The sequence below is a fragment of the Xyrauchen texanus genome, chromosome 23 (genome assembly GCF_025860055.1).
Source record: "Xyrauchen texanus isolate HMW12.3.18 chromosome 23, RBS_HiC_50CHRs, whole genome shotgun sequence".
Classification (NCBI taxonomy): Eukaryota; Metazoa; Chordata; class Actinopteri; order Cypriniformes; family Catostomidae; genus Xyrauchen; species Xyrauchen texanus.
In genome coordinates, this window is record NC_068298.1 from 20,223,255 (window position 1) to 20,246,543 (window position 23,289).

At 40.6% G+C, this 23,289-nt stretch overlaps 1 protein-coding gene across 1 annotated transcript in view; it reads right to left on the reverse strand.

Annotated features, from left to right (window-relative positions):
• Nucleotides 1–23,289, reverse strand: part of pdgfc (platelet derived growth factor c) — an 81,431-nt gene that overhangs the window by 55,422 nt on the left and 2,720 nt on the right. The gene's annotated exons all lie outside the window — the stretch shown is intronic.

A 23,289-nucleotide genomic window follows, 5' to 3' on the forward strand; every position in this document is an offset into this window, starting at 1 on the left:
TAACGTTGTCATTAATAAAGCTATTGAGTGATCATAACTTAACATTACTTAAAATATCACGTTTTGCCATCATACCTCAAACAGGTATGTTTCATGTCATTTTGGCAGCAAAATCTTTCAAATTAAGATTTAATTTTTAAGAACTCAAAATGAATTTTTTTTTTTTAATGATTTGCTTTGTCTCCATTTAATCTGATTTGCCATGTTTGAAGTTTGGCCTGGCCGCTACACTGACTGGTAGATAATACAAGGTAGGAATTATTTGGTCTTGTACTAGAACTTTCCACACACAACCGGCAGAAAAGTCATCGAGATAAAGATGAAAGCCCCTGTAGTACATTTAGTTGGTAGGTTGAAGTAAAAATACTTGTATAAACTTTGCTTAATTGCCTTATCAGTTTTATTCTAATGTGATTTGCAAGGTATAAAACAAAAGCGGGCACTCAATTGTCGACATTAATAAGCTGCGTTAATTTGCAATAACCCTGTTTCTGGCGATCTACCTTACACTAGATTTGAGTTCCAAGCCCGCTGAAATGTATTGGTTAATGTGTTTAGAGTTGCAACACAATTCTGATGGTTGAAAGATATGCAAGTACAAGTTTGAGGATATTTATTTTACAATATGTATTGTGGATATAAAAAGTCTACACACCCCTGTTAAAATGCCATGTTCTTGTGATGTAAAAGAATGAGACCAAGATAAATCATGTCAGAACTTTTATGTGACCTATAATGTGAACAATTCAATTGAAAAACAAACTGAAATCTTTGAGGGGGAAAAAAAAACTCACAATAACCTGGTTGCATAAGTGTGCGCACCCTTAAACCAATACTTTGTTGAAGCACCTTTAAATTTCATTACATTTAATTAGAGCACTCAGTGTTTTTGGGTAGGAGTTTATTAGCATGGCACATCTTGACATGGCAATATTTGCCCACTCTTCATCTCCTGTGCTCAGCCCTCTTCAGATCACCCCACAGATGTTCAATTGGATTCAGGTCTGGGCTCTGGCTGGGCCATTCCAAAACGTTAATCTTCTTCTGGTGAAACCATGCTTTTGTGGATTTGGATGTGTGCTTTGGGTCGTTGTCATGCTGAAAGGTGAACTTCCACTTAATCTTTCTAATGGACGCCTGAAGGTTTTGTGCATAAATTGCCTGGTATTTGGAACGGTTCATAATTCCCTCCACCCTGACTAAGGTCCTGGTCCAGCTGAAGAAAAACAGCCCCAAAGCATGATGCTGCCATCACCATGCTTCACTGTGTGTATGGTGTTCTTTGGGTGATGTGCAGTGTTGTTTTTGTGCCAAACATACCTTTTGGAATTATGGCCAAAAAGTTCAACCTTGGTTTCATCAGACCATAACACATTTTCCCACGTGCTTTTGGGAGACTTGATGTTTGTTTTTGCAAACTTCAGCTGGGCTTGGATGTTTTTCTTTTTAAGAAAAGGCTTCCGTCTTGCCACCCTAACCCATAGCCCATTCATATGAAGAATACGGGAGACGGTCACATGTAGCACACAGCCAGTACTTTCCAGAAATTCCTGCAGTTCCTTTAATGTTGCTGTAGGCCTCTTGGAAGCCTCCCTGACCAGTGTTCTCCTCTTTTCATCAATTTTGGAGGGACGTCCAGTTCTTGGTAATGTCTCTGTTGTGCCATATTTTCTCCACTTGATGATGACTGTCTTCACTGTGTTCCATGGTATATCTAATGCTTTGGAAATTCTTTTGAACCCTTCTCCTGACTGATATCTTTCAACAATGAGATCCCTCTGACGCTTTGGAAGCTCTCTGCGGACCATGGCTTTTGCTCCGAGATGCAACTAAGAAAATGTCAGGAAAATCCTACTAGAACAGCTGAACTTTATTTGTGATTAATCAGAGTCACTTTAAATGATGGCAGGTGTGTAATGACGTCTATTTAACATGAGTTTGAATGTGATTGATTAATTCTGAACACAGCCACATCCCCAGTTATAAGAGGGTGTGCACACTTATGCAACCAGGTTATTGTAAGATTTTTCATTTTCATTTTTAAACCACAAAGATTTCAGTTTGTTTTTCAATTTAATTGTTCACATTATAGGTCACATTAAAAGTGGAAAAAGTTCTGACATGATTTATCTTTGTCTCATTCTTTTACATCACAAAAACCTGGCATTTTAACAGGGGTGTGTAGACTTTTTATATCCACTGTATATGTCAGTGATGATTTTGATGTAAAATTTGTTTTTATCATGAATACAGAGTTCATTGTTTTAAGAGTTTCTTTAGTCAGTCATGTTTACTGTAAATTAAAAATCAAAATAATTAAAAGAATGTTGAGATTTTCTACTTGGAAAAAAACTAAACAAAAAAAAGGCACACATTTCATGTTTTTTTTTTGTTTTTTTTACTCTTAAAAATGAATATGGACCAAGAGATTGTTAAACTGCATTAGTCACAGTTTGTAATTTAAATAATTGGCTTACTAACCTTTGGACTAATATTGTCAATTATTTTTATATTATACGAGGATAGGAAAATGTGAAACTGTAAATATTGCATTTTTAGCTCTGAGAAAAGAGAAATTCTTAAACACTATCGCTTGAAACATGGTGGCTATACAAAGACTGTCCCTTTTCCATGCCACATCAAGACTGTCTTTGCACATTTAAGTTCATCAGTAATTTAAATGTGCATCTTTCTAAAATTCATGCCAAAGAACACAGTGGACATGTGAGTAAAGTAACACCACCTGTATTTAAGTGCCAGCATTGGGAGTTTTCTGAACCCTGCTCAGAAGCAGATTTTCGAAGGCACTAGCGTAGCAGACATTCAAGTGTAAATCAGAACATCCAGTGTCCCCCTACAAAGGTTGCAAGTTTCAGACCAGTGCTAACATGTATGTAACATTCAATTCCCATAAAATTAGGGTACATAGTGAACATGATTGGAGGATGCTAAAGCCAGAAAAAGCTTCTGGTAATAGTGGGGAGAATGACACTGATGAACTAGAACCAATTTCTTTGAATGATATTGAAATTGAGGACAATGAAGACTAATTAAATGATGTAGAACATCAGATTTTGTGCATCAATTGTAGTACAATTTAGCTCGTGTTTTTTGAAGCTGCAAAGAATTCTTCATATTCCAGCAAGTTCTATTTAATAAGTCATACATACATATATGTATAATTATATAGATCTTTATTATCCATGTCTTGCTGCAGTTTTTGATTTGTTTTGCACTGGAAGCTCCTGTCACCAAGACAAATTCCTTGTATGCGAGCATACTTGGCAATAAAGCGCATTCTTCTTCTTCATAGAGGAATTGACTAAAATAGTCTCTTTCACAGGTGCACAAGTCAGTTTCAAGTGTTCAGAGGAAACATTTTCCAGATGTTGATGAGTTCATTGTTAAAAAGGTGGTACATGCTGCTTCAGAGAGCAATGCACTTTCAAAAGTCTGATTCAGGAGGATGCTTGTCAACAGTCAAAAAAAGGAATTCGTTTGAGTTAAGTGAATTTCTTACACTTATGCCTGTAGAATCTTTTTCCCGGCAAACAAGTAAACCATATGTGAACCTAAAAAGTACAGTTCTTACTGTGATGGTCATAACTTTAAAGAGAATGTTATTCTCAACAGTGATGAATTTAGAACTGCTCTTGGACTTTATATTGATGAATTTGAGCTGGCCAATCCATTAGGAACATCTAGGAGGTAAAAACTAAATTTGTGCAGTGTACTGGGTGTTAGCAAACATAGCTGTGAAGTACAGGTCGACACTCCACTCCATCCAACTTGGTCTTCTCTGCAATGCTGGCACAGTAAAAGAAAAAAAGAAAAATCATGCAGCCACTTCTGCAAGACCTTGTCCAGCTGGAGCACACTGGTTTATTAATTGATCAGTTAGGAGCAACTGTGAAAGGTACGGTCTCACATGAAGCCCCTGACAATCTCAGTGCTCATTCTCTTGCAGGTTTTTTTGAGAGTTTTTCCATGGAGCTGTTCTGCTGGTTTTGCATGGCTTTGAGAAACGAGTCTCAGTACACAGAAGTTGGCTCTAGAAACTTTGAACCTCAGACTAAAAGATGCTCACAACAGGCACATTCAATAGGTAAAGCAAGGTTCTTCTCAGAGTAAGAAAACGGAACAGTAGGATGTGGTAAACGTAAGTTGCTCACTCACTGATGCTTTGCAGCTACTGGCTACCCACCAGACATTTTGCATGACCTTTTAGAGGGAATTGTGCCCGTTGCAGTCTGTCTCTACCTTTCAAACATGATAGAAAAAAAATTATTTTCTCTCGAGTCCACTTTTCATTGGGGATTATGTCCCAGAGAGGGAGAACTCATGGTAAGTTCTGATGCTACTTAAGGACATAGTTGAATTGGTTGTTGCATAGAAACTAGAGAGGAGTCCATTCATTACTGAGTTGCAAAATAACAGAACACAGAGAATTGTTGCGATTGGCATTTCCTGGTTTCAGACTGAAACCAAAGCACCATTTAACAGAGCATTACCCACAGCTGATTAAAGCCTTTGGCCCACTCTCTGATGTATAGACAATGCGCTTTGAGGGTAAACACAAATAAAAAATGCAATTTGTGAATCTCAAAACTTAAATGTGGCACTAAAATTGACTATCGAACATCAGAGAATGATGGCATATCATCTTGACTCAAGTTAATTTTTCAGGACCTCAATTGAAATGGAGAAAGTTAAAGCAGCACTGGTTACATCATTTCCTTGTCATGTTCTAAAGCAGTTTCAAATAGCACCTCAGCTGAACACAGAGCTTATTGCATCATCTGTGGTGGTAGAGGGAATCAAATACGGTGCAGATATTGTGATCTCTGCTGGTTCCTGCTTTGAGGAATTTGCTTCCAGAATTTAAGCAAATATCACAGATTGAAGCTGTCAACTCAGAGATTTGGTTTGTATGTAAAACAATGTCAGCATGGTACACTGAACATATTCGGTCATATACATTTTTCAGCAGCGATGTCATTTCTCTGTGTGTGGTTAAGGTGTCAGAGCTTAATGAGGTTTTCCCTCTTTCAAGTTACATTCCTATGGGAGGATGATGGTGACACCTGAACTTTTTCTGAGTACTCATAAATGCTTTAGCTACATTGTTTGCCAAATCCAAGTAATACACAATTACTGGTATTCTCAGTCCACTTCTTGATTGTTTTTTATTTGCTGACCTCTTTTCTCCATTAGTCAAATCACTTCCAGTTCCATTGGAGTATTGATACTGTCTGAAGACCAAACTTCATGGTATTTATGGTCATTGCAACACATTTACATTTGTTGCAAAGATCATTTTGATTATTTACTCGGTGCTCTTTAACCCTCTAGGGTCGACGGACACGCCGGCGTGTTCTGCTGGATTTTTTTGTCATTACAGCGGAAAACAACATCAAATTTTCCATCATTTTGGGGTATACAGATAAGTGCAATACATCATTAGAGACTATAAAGGGTCTACTTTTATTTGTGTACACTCACAATAACAACAAAACCTTGTGCTTTTGTAAAATAAAGAAAATAAAAAGGTTGAGCTGTCAGCAGTCTCTGGGTTTGCGAGCATATATCTGAAATGCGTTACAAAAATTAACTGAAACACTGCGAATACTTATCACACAAACATGAAACATATGTCTAAAGAAAGCTTAAAATGTCTACTTTTAAATGAAACAATTCAAATTTAAAACAAATATGGACACTGAAGACTGCAGTAATGATGCTGAAAATTCAGCTTTGATCTCAAATTGCATTCGATATTCTATTGAATATATTCAAATAGAAAACGTTTTTTTTTAATTGTAAAACTAGTTCAAAATATCACTTTTTTTTACTGTATTTTGGATCAAATAAATGCAGCCTTGGTGAACAGAAGCGACTTCTTTTAAACGGAAGTGTAGGTCTAAAATTAAGTCTTTATGTAAAGAATATGTATAGTCCGATTATTCTTTTAACTAAAACCTTAATTTTGATCATCAAGTCTCCTCATATTCATTCTCTTTCTGTCACATTCCTCATTGATAGGCCCAGGGGAGGGGTCATTTGTCTCAGGTGTTAATTACAATCAATATATATGATCATTCACGCCTCTTTGCATATGACCTTTCTAACACAGTGTTTTACAAAAGTTCAATTACTATATTGTATGAATGAGTGATCAGGATGGTTTTCACATAATTTTGTAGCAAAACTCTAGGCTACAAGATCCAGTTCTCAAAAGGCTTGTGTACAAATGTTTAGTATGTGTTATATGGCCTTATTTCAATGACTTAAAAATCATGCATAAATGTTATTTTCTCAAAAACACAAACATGTACACACATCAGTCTATTATGATGGACTTCAGAGGATCAACTGAATGCATAGACTAACAATTGCCAACAAAAGCCTTCATCAGCCAATTAACAAGGACAATTGCATCTATGTGACCTTCTGCAGTTAATCCAGGATGGACTTCAAAGACATTGGTCATTAATCTTACAGTTCAAACAAAATCAATGTTTAAACACTGACCCTTAACACTTACTTAGTTTAATAATTTTAAACCATGACTTAAACTATACATAAGTAATATTTACATTATATTCATTATGTTAGCCAGAGGGGAACTGGCCCAAACAGTGAGTCTGGTTTCTCCCAAAGTTATTTTTCTCCACTAATCAACATCTTATGGAGTTTTGTGTTCCTTTCCAGTCAATTTCAGCTTGCTCACTGGGGTTATTAATACAATTATTATTTAATTATTTTTAAACATGATCTTCTGTAAAGCTGCTTTGAAATGATGTGTGTTGTGAAAGGCGCTATACAAATAAAATTTACTTAACTCATGTTGCTCACATATTATTGTAGCCCAGTTTGTGTTGAATACAGTGTTATCAGACTTTAGCCATTAATGTGTTTAAGCAACTGAAAAGCACAAATGTCAAGGCATGTCAAAACTTCTCCAGGGCCCAAAACACCTACAGACCCCAGAGGATTAAGGGTTAGTTCACCCAAAAATTTTAATTATCATATCTACTCAACCTCATGCCATCTGAGATGTGTATGAATTAATTTTTTCTTCAGCAAAACACTGCAACTAAGATTTTTAGGGGAAAATTTCATCTCGGTGGATCCCTTCAATGAGAGTGGATGGTGACCCAACATTTGAAGGTCCAAAAAGCAGACAATAAAATTTTAGAACAAAGATGCAGAAGTTGGGGTTTCCTGACCTAACCGTAAATGCTGGAAAGTGAGGTGCAAACAACCCAGAAGAAGAGCTACTTGCAAAAAATAAAGAAGCCAAAGAAATGTGAACTCAATTTCCCCAAAGGACATGATGCTGTCAGCCTTAAGAGGGCTCGTAAAGAACGGAAATAAATGAAGGAGAACACCCAGTGAATCTCTACAGTCACAACAAATTAAATTGACTTTGCACTTCAGCACAAAAAGATGGTTGAGTTAGCACCTGCAATCAGCGATGTGCTTGACCAATGGCCAGCTCTGTTCTGTGAGGCACAGGTAAATGCTTACTGTGGAGTTGGGGGCATGGTCGAGCGGCAATTTGTTTGAGAGCGATTCCGGCAATTTTACTAACAGCTGTTCTGTGTTGCAGTGAGAGGTGACAGAGAGATAAAGGAGAGTTGAGAGTGAAGTGCCATATGCCGTTCTGTGCGCGCGCGCTTGTCAGCACTGAAAAGTATTAAACTGAATAAATACGGAGAACGTGGAATATTTATCGGGCTAGCCGCTTATTAATTGATAAAGCAGGAATGTGTGACAGTGGTGTTGAAACCCAGGATATTTGAGAAAGCGCCTTCATGCAGTCCTCACCATTAGCTGGTCATCAAGACGCTTGCCAACATTCACTAGACACAACATCAAACCCTCCTGGACATACCTGCGGAGCAGGAGCAGCATTTCCAGGTCCTGTTCCAAGCCCAGGCAGAAGACCAACAGGTATTATGGAGCTTGATGACCCAGGGGAGTACTCCAGCTGCAACCCTGGCAAATGCCATAGCCCCGCCCCACATCGCGCCCGTGAAGATGGGACTGCAAAATGATCCAGAAAGAATCATAGAGCTCTTCAAGCAGGTGGCTGAAGCATGGGGCTGGCTTACCACCCTGTCACTGCTGTACGGGGAAGCCCAGCTCGTGGCCCAAAAACTTCCGGTCACCATACATAGATAGCAGCCATACAGCGAATTCGGTCACCTTTTTGCCTTCGCCCAACAGCTCCGCGATGCTTCTCAGAGGTGGCTGCTGGCAGAGAATCATGATGCCGAAGCAGTCATCGACCTTGTGGTACTGGATCAGTTCAGCGGTTACCCTCTCATAATCGTATTTTGCGGTTATAAAAGACCGGTTGTATTGGGTGACGCAGGACCCTCAGACAAAGAAGATACAACCTAGTTGTTAGTAACAAAGAGCTGTCGAGAAATGTTATTCCAGTCAGCTCATCATAATCCAAATGGCAAGATAAAACACTAAACTGACTCATGGCCTGATTCTACTGGCCAGGCATTCTCAGAGATGTTCGTAGGTGGTATGCAACATGCAGTGAATGTCAACTGGTGAATCCATCGGACATCCCAAAAGCACCACAACACCCTCTACCATTGATTGGGGATCCCTTCAAAAGAATGGGTATGAACTTCATTAGGCCATAAGATCACTTTGCATTAGTTCTGGTGGAACACACAACAAGATATCCAGAAGCAGTGCCTCTCCGCAACATTTTGGCACGGTGTAGAGATCCTCACTGACGAGGGCACTATCTTCATGTCTCGCACCATCTACAAACTATACGAATTAGTGGGGATTAAATCAATTCGGACCAGTATGTACCATCCTCCGACAGATAGACTAGTCGAACAAATTTATAAAACCCATAAGAACATGATTTGTAAGTTGGTTCACAATGATGTTTGGACTAGGTAGAAGTGGCTCGAGCCTCTATTATTTGCAGTTCGAGAAGTCCCACAAGCCTCCACGGGATTCGCCCCATTTTAATTACGAGCAGCATGTTGGACATTCTAAAAGAACATTGGAGGAGGATCCTTCACAAACTAAAAATGTAATTCATAATGTTCTAGGCTTGAGTAAAACTCCACACACTAGGACGATTATCACAGGTGCATTTGCTACAGGCTCAAGAATGGCAGTCCTGGCTGTATAATAGGGGTACTTGGCTGCGTTGAGTTCTTGAACTTGAATTCACAACAGGTGAAAAAGTACTTGTATTTTTTTATTTCAAATTACTCACCAAGTGGCAAGGGCCCTTTGTGGTCACACTACGAGTTGGTCAACTATGCGGTAGAACGAACAGATAGAGGCAGAGCATGGCAGGTGTTCCACCAGGGCTGGACTGGTAATCTGGCATACCGGGCATTTTCCCGGTGGGCCGAGGCATTTTGGGGCCGATCAGGGGAGGACTGGCCATCGGGAGAAGCGAGGGGTCTGGTGGGACGGCTTCAAAAAGGGACGCGATAAGCTTAAATGAGCCGCCACGTTATGCAGAACAGACCACAAAATGGCACCGCGATGTGCAGAAAACAACAGTGAACACAAACACAGTACATGCCTCGTGGACATTTTTTAGAGTAAATAAGGGAGTTGCTGGTCAGCTCTTGATGAACTTTCTGAAGCAAACAAAGGTTAGTTAGGAGTTCCATTGAATATGTCATAGAATACCTGATGACTTCACCACAATGTAGATTGATATGAAACATGTTTGCACTGCAAAATAGACTGCATAGATAATCTCAGAGAAAATGTATTGAACTATTTAAAATCTCTTATGAATTACATAAAATTAAATGAATTGGTAGAAAGTGGTTGGCTTTACTAAAATGTAATGTTTTCCACAAAAGTTATCAGAGTAAACTGAGGTCCAAACTCTTGTGCTTCAAGGACTTCCCCTCATATTTAGAGATTACTGAACTTTGTCGGCATCCTTCATCTCGACCAGGTCTGTTTCCTCAATGCCACCATCTCCCAGATCGGCCTATTCGGCAACACCTTTGAGGCATTCACTTGCCCGGTAAGCAAGGTAAGTGCTTCAAGGTTCCCCTCAGCACAGAGGTTGCGGCGGGCCACTCACATCCCAGGCGACCTCACCCATACAGCGGACGTGCTGTCGAGGCAGGAGATGCTCAGGGAAGAGTGGAGAAGCTATCCCCAGGTGGTCCAACTGATTTGGAATAGATTAGGCAAAGCAGAGGTAGCCCTGTTTGGTTCCCGGGAATCCTTCCACTGCCTACTCTGGTATTCTCTGACCGAGGCTCTCCTTGGCACAGATGTGCTGGCACACAGCTGGCACCAGGGGCTGTGCAAGTATGCGTTCCCCCCACTGAGCCCGCTTGTACAGACTCTGTGCAAAGTCAGGGAGAACAAGGAACAGGTCATCCTCGGGGCATCGTAATGGCCCACCCAGACTTGGTTCTCTGAACTCACGCTCCTTGCGACAGCCCCACCCTGGGAGGACCTCATCTCTCAGGGACAGGGCACCATCTGGCACCTGCGCCCAGACCTCTGGAACCTCCATGTCTGGCCCCTGGATGGGATGCGGAAGATCTAAGTGGCCTACCACTGGCGTTGGCATTTGTTCGCAAATTGGTGTTCTTCCCGAGGCAAAGACCCCCAGAGATGCAGAGTCGGGTCAGTGCTTTCCTTCCTGCAGGAGAGGCTGGAGGGGTGGCTGTCCCCCACCACCTTGAAGGTGTATGTGGCCACTATAGTGGCACACCACGACGCGGTTGATGGTAAGTCCCTGGGGAAGCACGACCTGATCATCAGGTTCCTGAGAGGCACCAGGAGGCTGAATCCTCCTAGGCCATGCCTCTTTCCCTCGTGAGATCTCTCCGTGGTCCTCCTGGGCCTGCGTAGAGCCCCTAGTGTAGTTGAACTAAAGATGGTCTCATTGAAGGCTGTCCTCCTGACAGTGCTCATGTCCATCAAGATGGAGTTCTCCCCGACTGGGCTATGTGCCAAAGCTTCCCACGACCCCTTTTAGGATCAGGTGGTGAGCCTACAAGCGCTCTCCCAGGAGGCGGCAGACCCAGCCTTATCGTTGCTGTGTCCGGTGCGTGATTTGCGCATCTACAGCCGTGGCCAAAGTATTGGTAGTGACATACAATTTGTGTTTCGCGAATGTTTCTGCTTCAGTTGTTGATTCACATCGTTTCTAGATTATTGTGCAGAGTGATCAGATGCATTTTAAATAATTGCAAAAAAACTTGATAACAAAAACCCAAATTTCACAGTTTTTTGGTCCTGGCACAAAATTACCAGCCAACATCATTTCAGTAATCATATTAGCAGCACCTGGGAAAGTGTGAACGAGTACTAGTCTAAATTACTATCATTCTGATTGGATTATAATAGCAGACTGTCTGCTATAAAAGGAGGGAAGAAGTGCTTCCAATCATTGTATTCTTGCTAGCAATGGTTACCTCTAAAGAAATATGAGCAGCCATCATCGCTTTGCATCAAAATGGCCACACATGCAAGGAAATTGCTGCAAAGAATATTGTACCTGAAAGAACCATTTACCGGATCATCAAGAACTTCACTGCAGTAGAACCTCTCTCTTTGAAGGATTTAGGACGTCCCATAGTGTCCAGCAAGCGCCAGGACCATCTCCTACTGAGGAGTCAGCTACGGAATCGTATCACCACCACTGCAGAGCTTCATCAATATTGGCAGCAGGTTGGTGTGAGTGCATCTGCATGCACAGAGAGGCGAAGACCTTTGGACAATGGCCTGGTGTCAAGAAGGGCAGTGAAGAAGCCACTTCTCTCCAAGAAAAACATCAAGGATTGGACAGCAGAAGACTGGTGCAAAGATATTTTCTTTGATTAAGCCCCCTTCCGACTGTTTGGGACATCTGGAAAATAGATAATCCGGAGAAGGATGCTTAACTGCCAACAGTTAAGCATCCTGAGACCTTCCATGTGTGGGTTTGCTTTTCATCCAAGGGAGTGGGCTCTCTCACAATTCTGCCCAAAAACACTGCCAGAAAGAATTGCATCAAAACATCCTGCAAGAGCAAATTCTCCCAACGGTCCAGGAGCAATTTGGTGATGATTCGTGCATTTTCCAGGATGATGGAGCACAATGTCACAAGGCAAAAGTGATAATGAAGTGGCTCGGAGATCATTACATTGAAATTTTAGTATCAGTGGCAAGGCAAATCCCCGGATTTTAATCCCATAGAGAACCTGTGGTCAAACCTCAAAAAGGTGAGTGGACAAACAGAAGCCCACAAATTTAGATCAAATCAAAGCACTAATAAGTCAAAAATGGACCGTCATCAGTCAGGATTTGGCCCAGAAGCTGATATCCAGCATGCCAGAGCAAATTGCAGAGGTTATGAACAACAAGGATCAACACTGTAAACATTGACTCTTTGCATAAATTGTGTTTTTGCCAATAAAAGCCTTTAAAACGTATGAAACGCTTATTGTTTTCCAGTATACCATAGAAACATGTGAAAAAACTATCTACAAATACTGAAGCAGCAAACTTTGCAAAACAAAAAAATGTCACTACCAATACTTTCAGCCACAGCTGTACTTGGATCACACGCAGAGCTTTAGACACAAGGAACAGCTCTTTGTCGGCTTTGGTGGAAAGAGGAAAGGGAATGCAGTCTCCAAACAGAGGCTTGCCCACTGGAGCGTGGATGCCATTGCTTGGTATACCAGGCCGTGCCCGCCCCTTTGATATTACAAGCACGCTCCATGAAGAGTGTAGCGTCCTTTTGGGCACTAGCCAATGGCGCCTCTCTAGCAGACATCTGCAGGGCAGTGGGCAACACCCGATACCTTCACAAGATTTCATAATCTCTGGGTTGAGCCAGTTTAGTCCCACGTGTTGTCAGGTCCAAACAGGTAAGTATCATGGGAAGCTGGCTGGGTGTACCGCTGGCGTACAGCGCCTTTCCCCTCCGGGAGGGGAAGACGTGTGCTTCCCCCCCCCCCCATGCAAGTTCACGAGTCCATGGACCCTGGATGTCTTTCCTCCCTAGCCCTGTGGCTGGCAAATTTGCCAGTACGTGCGCTAGGATGCCCTGTACTGGGGTATGTGCTCCACATGTGCTGGTTACCTGTGGTAACCCCGTGATGTATTTTCTGCAGTATGGTTTCACTGTCAGTAGGTCCACTTCTTCCAAGGGCAGAGCTCCCTTTTCCATGGTCGCCGCATTTGTAGAGCTCCTCCCCTCTGGGTAGGACCTAATCCCATGCGACGTATTGGTACATGTTAACCTCCCCTTCTGGCAAGATGTGGTCTCCGTGGTGTCTTTCCCTCCTGGGAAAGAACACCTTCCCCGACGCAAATACATTTTGCCATAGCCGAAAAAAAGTCACTCTGTGGGGAGAAAAAAGTATGCGGCTGGCACGGCCTGTTCCCATAGTAGATATGTCTTCCCACTCGGGGTGTGTGGAACTACGCTACATTTTTGGGGAATTGGGGGGAGGCAATGTGCAGACTGAGTGCACCTGCTTTTAGGTATGCAGTGGCTTGCTTGCACCTGCAGTCCATGTAACTCAGTTCAGCTAGTTGTGGCATTTCGTATAGGGACCCCTAGTGTCAATACACCGACAATGTCAAGAGTGTGACAGAAAGGGAACTTCTTGGTTAGTGTTGTAACCTCCGTTCCCTGATGGAGGTAACAAGACGTTGTGTCCCTCTAGCCACAATGCTGTACTACCCGCTGAAATGTCCAGAACCTTGTCTTGGTTCCTCGGAGCATAACCTGAATGAGTGGCTGAGAGCCAGCTCCTTTTATACCTGTATGTCTGGGGGAGTGGCATGCAAATTCCACTCACCAATACCCATTTTCCTTTTCTCAAAGATCAGAGGTGTTTGGGGCTCTTAAGAGCGCCCCTAGTGTCACTACAGCGACACAACGTCTCGTTCCCTACATCAGGGAACGGGGGTTACAACAGTAACCAAGACGTTAATATTAATATTTTCCACCATTCATTTTCCAGTTGTGCAGTGTGTAGCTGTAATTTTACTACAAGCATGATTGTATTTTGTTCTTTTAATAAATATGGTTAATATGCTGTTAAACCAGTATGTTTTATGGAAGTGTAAGGGACCAAACCTTAACAAAGCTGTTAATTAAAAACAAGTAATTACTACTTGGCATTATTAATAGCTCATTCAATTTAAGTAAACAACAATATATTAATTGAAAAGTTGAGTTACATATACTTGCCTTTTAAGTTATATGTACTTAAATATTTAAATTAATTCAATTGAAAGACCACATTAGGTGAACTGAGAAAAAAAAAAAAAAAAAAAGGAGTTTTGTTAGGCACCATTACTCATTAAATTGAGGGAATGACTTTCCTCAAAACATTTGAGTAGATTCAACTTATTAGGGTTTATAGTGTGTGGAAAAGACAATGTTACAGAAATAGCTCACCCAAAAATGAAAGTCACCCTCATGTTGTCTGAAATCTGTATGATTTTTCTTTTTACACAGAACAAAAAACAAGGCATACAGCAGAATGTCCAATTTCCTCTTTTCCATACAATGCAAGTGAACAGTAACCGGGGCGAGCAAGCCAAAATTTACACAGAAAAGTACAGCACTGTTTTTGTTCTTTCTGACATTTTTATTGACAAGAGATAGTGATAAAAGGAGACAGAAAACAAATGGGAGAAGGTGGAGGATTGCAAGTCAAATTTGAACTTTGGTCAGCTGCACATAAGAGCCACCATGCAACATATCGGACAATGTGAACTACCTGCAAGGCCACGTCTCTGAAGTAGCGTATTGTTTTGTATGTTTATAGAACATTGTCAGTTTTCCACATTTTGTGCCATTTTTATGACATCTAAAACATGTCAAGTGCTAACATGGAAATTTGAACAAGGGTCAGGCTTCAGTGAATTCTCAGTGGCTGGTGGACAGTTTATTACATTAGTAATACATTTCACATTTTTCACATGATTTCAAGTGGAGGATTATCAATCTCGCTTGCACAAAAACTGTAGCCAGGGGTTAGCAGAGAGAGGCTGAATGTGGTAATGATATCACAGTGGTGTGGTTTTTAAAAGTTAAATATTTCCCTCAATTCAGAACCACAGAACAAACAGCAATCATAATGGCATACCATTTTGCTAATAGAGTGTGTCTTTGTGTGTGGGCTGGCGTGCTCAATCAGCGATCCTCCCAATCATAAACATTGTGGAAACATGCTTTATTAAGTGCAAAAAATATTTTTCATTTGCCAGGCTCACATAGTTTGAAAAATAGTAAAACCTACAAAAATCCTTTGGACTGAATGCCTGCCACTTCAGTAATATTTACCACTACAAACCAAAGGAAACAGCAAAGATAACTAGATGGGTACATTTCCTGAAGAAAATGTGAGTGGTGCTTGCCGTGGCGAAACTCGTCAAACAGCATGTTGTAACTTGAAGAGCAAAAATTATGGTCGTAAATAAATCAACCCAGAAGTCTGTACGATTCTCTGGTGCAGAAATATGTGATTTGTTACTCGGTCGCTAGGGTAAGCCCGTGTGGTTGCTATGCAGTTACCAAGGTAATACAATACATGGCTCCTTTCCATCCTGAGTGAAATAAGTCAACCCGGAATTCTGTAGTGTTTTCTGGTGCAGAGATATGTGATTTGTTGCTCAGTTGCTAGGGTAACCCCATCTGGTTGCTAGGCAGTTACCATAGTGATACTAATGAAGTCTCCTTGCCGTCCTGGTTGAAAGAAATGAACCCAGAAGTCTGTACGATTTTCTGGTGCAGAAATACGTGATTTGTTACTCGGTTGCTAGGGTACTCTGTTTAGTTGCTAGGGAGTGGCTTGGCAGCTGCCAATCGTGAATCTCCAAAGGCTGCTTGTCAGTATGAATGATATAAACCAACTCCCATGCCTCTGTGACATTCAGAATGGAAGATATCCCTGTATGGATTTTGGTTGCTATGGTGCTCGACAATGGTTGCTAGGGAGGGGCTAGGAAGTGTTGAGGTGATTCATGATTGGCTGTTTGCTGCCCAGAGTCAAACGAGACCACCCTTGTGTTTCTATGACACTTCTATCCGTAGATATCCCTTTGATCTCTTTCATTAGAAGTCTATGGGTTGCTAAGGTGCTCTAAATTGTTGCTAGGGCGTGGCTTGATAGAAATGATCCTGAGAGACTGATTGGTCGTCTGAGTAAAATGAGCCCGCCCCCTTGTCTCTATGACACTGTGATCCAGAGCTATGTTCAATACAAAATCCCTATGCCATTTCATTTCATGGGCCGTCCTACACCATTGTAAGTCAATGGGGGCAACTTTGGGCAGCCCTGCCCCCCAGGGGTGCAACACTTACCCCATATTGAGGTACGTTCTTACAGAGCCTGCCAGCCTCTTCAAATGTGGCGAATCACACGTTTCTGCGAAATCCTCGCTCGGAGCTGTGACGCGTCAAAGTTTGTTGCAATGTTAAGTCTATGGGATTTTTCGGCCGCTTTTTTGCCCCTGGGGCAAATACCGTACCCCCGATCGCTTATAAAAGTCACAGCACACGTGTCCTCAATAGGCCGTTCGATTTGACACCTCATTCGTGGGTCTACGCCAAACGGTGCGGGACGAGTTAGGTGCCGAATTTTTGTACGGAGATATAAAAATAAAAAAAATAATAAGTATGTGAGATTACAATAGTGATGCTTTGCAAGCACCACTAATTAAATCTTACAGATGCATACAAGCTATGTAGAAGTTGTTGTTTACACCAATGCCAGGATATTAATGTAATCTAGTTTTAAACCTATCTGCAGTGAGAGGTGTATTTTAATAGATATATAAGCTGGCTAACAACACACGCACAAGCACACGCACACGCACACACACACACACACACACACACACGTTGTGTTTCCATGTTTTATGGGGACTTTCCATAGACATAATGGTTTTTATACTGTACAAACTTTATATTCTATCCCCTAAACCTAACCCTACCCCTAAACCTAACCCTCACAGAAAACTTTCTGCATTTTTACATTTTCAAAAAACATAATTTAGTATGATTTATAAGCTGTTTTCCTCATGGGGACTGACAAAATGTCCCCACAAGGTCAAAAATTTTGGGTTTTACTATCCTTATGGGGACATTTGGTCCCCACAAAGTGATAAATACACGCACACACACACACACACACACACACACACACACACACACACACACACACACACACAATTCATTTTCAATGAGAGCTGGCATCTTCCCGCAACATGAGCGATGTCGACCGGATGCGGGCATGTACAGCGACGTGACAAAAGTTGAGAAATGTTTAACTTTATGCAAATGAAGAGCGACTTTCGGATGCGACAGCCAATATGAGAGAAGATGGTAGAGCTCACGTGATTCTAATATTTTAATAATAGTATTAAATGTAAAGAAACAGTGCTGTTTAGACTCTCCATACACACTAGCAACCTTACCGCCAGCTACTGGCGACACGCAGTGACAAAGTAGCTGGCAGTGTGAACACAACTTGTTAAAATTAGTTAACTGAAGAAGAGGAATGGGGTGAAGCTCAGCTTATATTTGTCTTCCTTGTACTAAAAAAAAAGGGAGTGGCACTTTAAAACACCTTTCTAACAGCGAGTGCTGACATCTGCCAAGGTATGTAGACAAGCCTTGAAGAGATAGGAACCAAAGTCATCACAGTTACCTGTTGCCAAAAATTCTAAGGCCTCTGGAATCCAGTTTGTTCTGAAAACAGGCAATAACCACAGACAGCTTATGCCTAAGAGCATAGAATTATCTGTTCCGGCAGATCACTTGCCCTAGCAAACAGTTGCAGGTTATTCACTTGTTTCAGCACAGAGGATTAAATGACCAGGGGGCAAGCTTTTGTGAGGGCAACTAAACCCATTCAAACTGAACCAGCACCTCGCCGCATCCCCCACAAATCAACTTATTTTCAGTATACGGTGTAATGTTTTAAGAAAATAAAGATGATTTTTCATGAACTCTGAAACAAAACAAGCTGTTAAAGGCTGCTTAAGTATTTGCTTATTAAAAAGTCCATAAACATTGGTCTTCAAACTGCCTGGGAGTGACAGGTAAGATGAATAAAGAAAGGGAGCATAGTGTCAAGTTGAGGGATGGGTCAAAGCTTGAGGAAGTGCTGTTGTCTGGTAGTGATTGACAGGAAGTAGTGGCACAATGTAAGCTGGACCTGAGGGTTAGATGCCCCACCCCTTCTGTCTAGACAAGCAGAGAGCCATTGGCAGATGGCCAATGAACCCATGGTCAGTGTTAATGCTGGAACTGAGCTGTTGAAAGCATTATTTGTTTATACATCTATTCCTATAGTGCACAACTTTTTCAACTGCCTTGGTTCTGGAATTATTTTTCCCCATTAATTTATTCCATAAGGATTTAATAAAATTACTCATAAAAAGAGTTCCAAGCCACTAATCAAACCAACCAGCTCTGAGAGCCCCATTAGAAACTTCGATTTTGAAGCAAAATAGTGAAAATCAGGCAAATAGACAAAAGGTACAAGACTGTACTTAACATCTTACATTAGGGCATGAACTACAATCCCATGAAGCATTGCAAATTCAGTAATCAAATTAGAAAATTATCAAACTATTGATTATAAGTTGTTGATTATATGTATACAAACATATGTCGATTTTATTGCAAAAATTCAGATAATAGTTTGTAGTTTAAGAGCATAGTCGGCACAAAGCTTGTTTGAGTAGTGCAATTATTATCCAGAAATTCCGCTATTTAAACACTTTTTATAAATAAAGATGAAGTAACGAGGACCAATGGCTACAACTGAAGCATGCTGTATGCCATAAATTAACAACCTCAGAGTTTATCATTTTTATCATAAATACATTTCCCCATGGAAAAATGAATGGGAATTTTACTTCTGCAACCAGACTGTTGCATTCTCTAGTGGTTCCCAACCCTGTTCCTGGAGGCCCCCACAACACTACACATTTTGGATATCTCCCTTATCAAACACACCTGATTCAACTCATTAGCTTGTTAGTGGAGACTCCAAGACCTGAACTGGGTGTGTCAGATAAGGGAGATAAACAAAATGTGTAGTGTTGGGGGACCTTGAGGAACAGGGTTGGGAACCACTGATGGCCATAGCAATGACCAAGACCATGGGTTTGTTCCCCAGTGAACAACTGTTTATGCATTTTGTTGCGACATTTATCCAAAGCAACTTACAGAGGATCCAAAGTATATATATTGTAACAGTTCATGAATCCCCTGAGAATCAAACCCACAACCTTAGCACTGTTAGCACCATATCAGCTGATCAATTGTAACACTCACACTGACACATGTATATCTTCAATGCACTGTAATTCCTTTTGGATAAAAGCATCTGTCAAATGTACAAATATATATAAATTAGTTTTGAGTGTTTAATGAGGTGTAAACTTCCTGTCTGGAGACAAGCGAGTAGGTTTGTATAATGAGAGATAAAATACCTATTTGTGGTTATGCACATTTGACTGAAGCCAAAACACTTTGGTATCATATTTGTTGTCAGTGGAATATGAGATTTACGGATTTTGAAAAATCAACTCCGGGCTCAACATTACAAGTGCACTTGCCTGGGGCCAAAAAGACATTAAGAACTCCTAGATGTTATATATCATCAACAATTAGCGCTTAGCAGACAGGAGGAAGCAGCAATGTAGCACAATTACAGTCTTTAAAATCTGATTCCTGTGTTTTCTTTGTCCTAAATCAGAAGCAGTTGGCCAAAGGTCTTCACTGCTTCTAGGATTACAAAAATATTCAAACTTAAAACTATCCCAGCCCTGAGTGACCACAGCAGACTGGAGACACTAAAATGACCTTAAAGAGGGGAACAGGGGCCTGATTCCCTAAGCAAAGAAGGGTAAGTAGACCATTACTGTTCATGGTGAAATTATCTTGCAATGTCCATTTCAGTAAGCAAACCAAAGATTTCTTGATCTTATATTTAACTGAGAAGAGGGGACATATCATTCACAGGATTATGGGTATTAGGTTGATGGAGGCACAGGTGGTGCCACCACAAAAGACAGAAAGACTAAAATTATAGAAGGTAAAAAAAATCCAAGGCTGTGACCCAGTTCCATATAGAAACTCCCCAGTCCTGCTGCTGATCCCTGTAAATTGGAGCCCTGTTTGGGGTAGGAATGTACACTCACTGTCCGTCATGACAAACATCACACAGGCACTGACTTGCTTACTTGCCAAATCTGTTGCGTTGCCTTTCAAGTGTGTTGACAGCAAAAACATGGACACTGCAACCATGCAATTTTCTATTCTAGATGGGTGAATGAAAAGAGATTTCCTTTTAAACAAACTAGTTATATATTGTGCATATAATGTCTTCAAAGTCCCAGAAGATCGTCCTTTTAAAAGGGATAACTCACCACAAAATGTACATATTTTTTTCATTATTTAGGCCACTCACCCTTGTTTTTCCAAACCCAAATTACTTTCTTCAATGAAACATGAAAAGTGATGTTAGGGCAATAAAGAAAATTGGCAATTAAAAAGAAAATCATTTAATAGAAAAAAGATCCAATGAAAGTCAATACTGACTGAGACAAACATACTGTCTATTAGTGCCTTACAATTCCTTTTGTGTTCCACAGAAGAAAGTCATACAGGTTTGGATCAACATGAGGGAGTAAAGGATGACAGAATTTTCAACTATGCCTCTGCCACCCGACAATGGTGGGAGGAAGGGTATGTAAATGCATGCAGAGGTAGATGCTGATGTAAACATGGAGATGTTGTGCAACAGCAATATGCGTCGATGTAGTGCATGGACATAGTAACAACGTAGCCCCCATAGGTCCCACAGTACCTTAATGCTGCCCTGGGTGTGGGTTAGAAACAGATTAATTGGTGGTGAATTTCACTTTCACATTAAGCCACATACTGGTGCTGGTCAAATGTGGAGATTGGTAGTAAAAAAAAAGATATTAAAAGATTGATCTGTTTCTCACCCACACCTATCCTATTGTTGCGGAAGATACAGATTTAACCACTGGAGTATGGATTACTTGTATGCCTCCTTTGTCAATTTTGTACCTCCTGAGCTCTGGACACCATTCACTTGCTTTGGGAGGATCAACAGATCTGACATTTTCTTCTAAAAATCTAAATTTATGTTCTGCTGCAGAAAGAAATTCATACACATCTGGGATGGCATGAGGGTGAGTAAATGAGAGAATTTTCAGATCAGTTTTTGGCTGAACTCTCTCTTTAAGGTTTTCAATGAAAAAACTTGGTCGAATTTAAGTTTAGAAACTCGGGCATTGGCAGGGTATAGTGTGCCGACAGACAGCAAACTTCAATGCCTACAGTAATACAGCGAGAAGGCCTTGTTGAAAAAGGACTGGGGTAATCTCTTACTTTAACAGGGAGTCATTTGTCTCAGGTGTGTGTGTCGATTTGTGTGGGTCTGTGTGTGTTACCACAAAGGTTGTTACATTTCACTGGACTACTGGGTATTTAAAATCCTTTTGATTTGCGTTTGCTAGCCACGACCCACAGTACATGCACAATTCACAATTGCAGTATAAACTTGAAATGCTATGCAACATAAAAAGGAGTCTGCCAAGCAAGAGCACTGCCAGCTGCCACACAGTCTTAGAGTTCTGGGAACCATTTTCCTCAGAAGTATTTACAACAAAAGCAATACCTAAACCATTTAGCTCTCCTTTGAGAAATGGATTGTACATGCAGGTTTATATTTCAAATTTCATAGAAATTGAGTCCCCACAATATATATTTATATTATATTGTTAAATTGTTACATATGTGGTTTTCAACTGGTAGACCAAACTATAATATATACACAAGTACTTAATTAGAGCTGCATAATGAGTATTAAACGTTTTACGATCAATGTTGTTTCTGTAGCTCAAATGGTAGACCATGTCAGAACATAACAAATTCGAATCCCAGTAAACACACATACTGATCAGTGTCGGGTAAGTGAGCATTTCCAAACCACTGTGCCACAGCACACTAGTGTGCTATAAAAGATTGTCAGGTGTGCTGTAGAAAATTATCAGATTCCACAAAATAAATCAGGGCTCCAGACTGAGACTAATTTTGCGACCATTTTTCCTAACAGTGCAATTAAACTTTGTAAGAGTTTGCACTGGTACGACAACAAAGTTGGTTGACTCTCTGATTAAGCACTGTCGTTTTTAGTTCCATACAAGAAATATAAAAATGCCAAGTGTCCCAAACACGAAAGGTAACGTTACCCGGATCAGTCAGCATGGCTCAATGGACAGATCAGAACAGTGACGTGCATTTACACGTGGACCAGTCTCAAGCACTCGGCCCCAACATTCTAAACAGCATTGAAAAGGAATAAAGGAGAAATCTGTCCAATGAACAGACAGAAATTGTAAGGTTTCAAATCCACACATCACAGATATTAAACAAATATTTACCATGAACTTATATCAATATATCGGGGTAGTGAGGGAATAGAATTTAAATTATGTGGTTTTTTTTATGAAAATTGCCATAATTTATTTTATAGTTACAGCATTAGAGGTAATTTGTTGTGGGTTATAAGATTAATTTAGTGATCATTGAAAAATAAAATCACATTACCAACTTCACAATTAAGTTACTTTCTAAAACACGTCAATGAATTTTGTTTGTAACTCAACAAATATATATATTTTTCAATATGTCCTCCATCTGTAACAAAAACACAAGTTACTGTATAAAAATGCATAAATACAACACTTTGATAAACTTATGAATCTGAAAGAAAAAGACAGTTGACAACAGACTTAAGTGTAAAACTTTCACTTTTTTAAAGTGTTGCTTGTGAGCTTTCAAGCAATTCTTGACCTTAATCATTACACACATGCCATCTCTGTGATTTCACACACACTTAACTGTGCTATGTGAGGCACGCTGCATTTCCTAGTAAGCTGGTGCACCACATTAACCCCAATCCTAACTGAGTTATACAGTAATACAGAGCCTCATAAGGCATTCGTTGTTATTGAGGCTGACTCTCACACATCTCCACCTGGGATGTCAGAGGTGTTTTACCTTCTTCTATTACCACAAATACAACGCTGACATACAACCAGAGGTGTGAACAGCTATCTGACTATGGTGCAAGTATTTGTAGTTCCATCATTAGGGTAGGCCACATGATAAAGTACTCTGTTGCAACAAGGGTTAATGAGCAACTTTTCACCTGTCAGGCATTTGGGTTCAGACATATTTCTGCTTACATGTCAAAC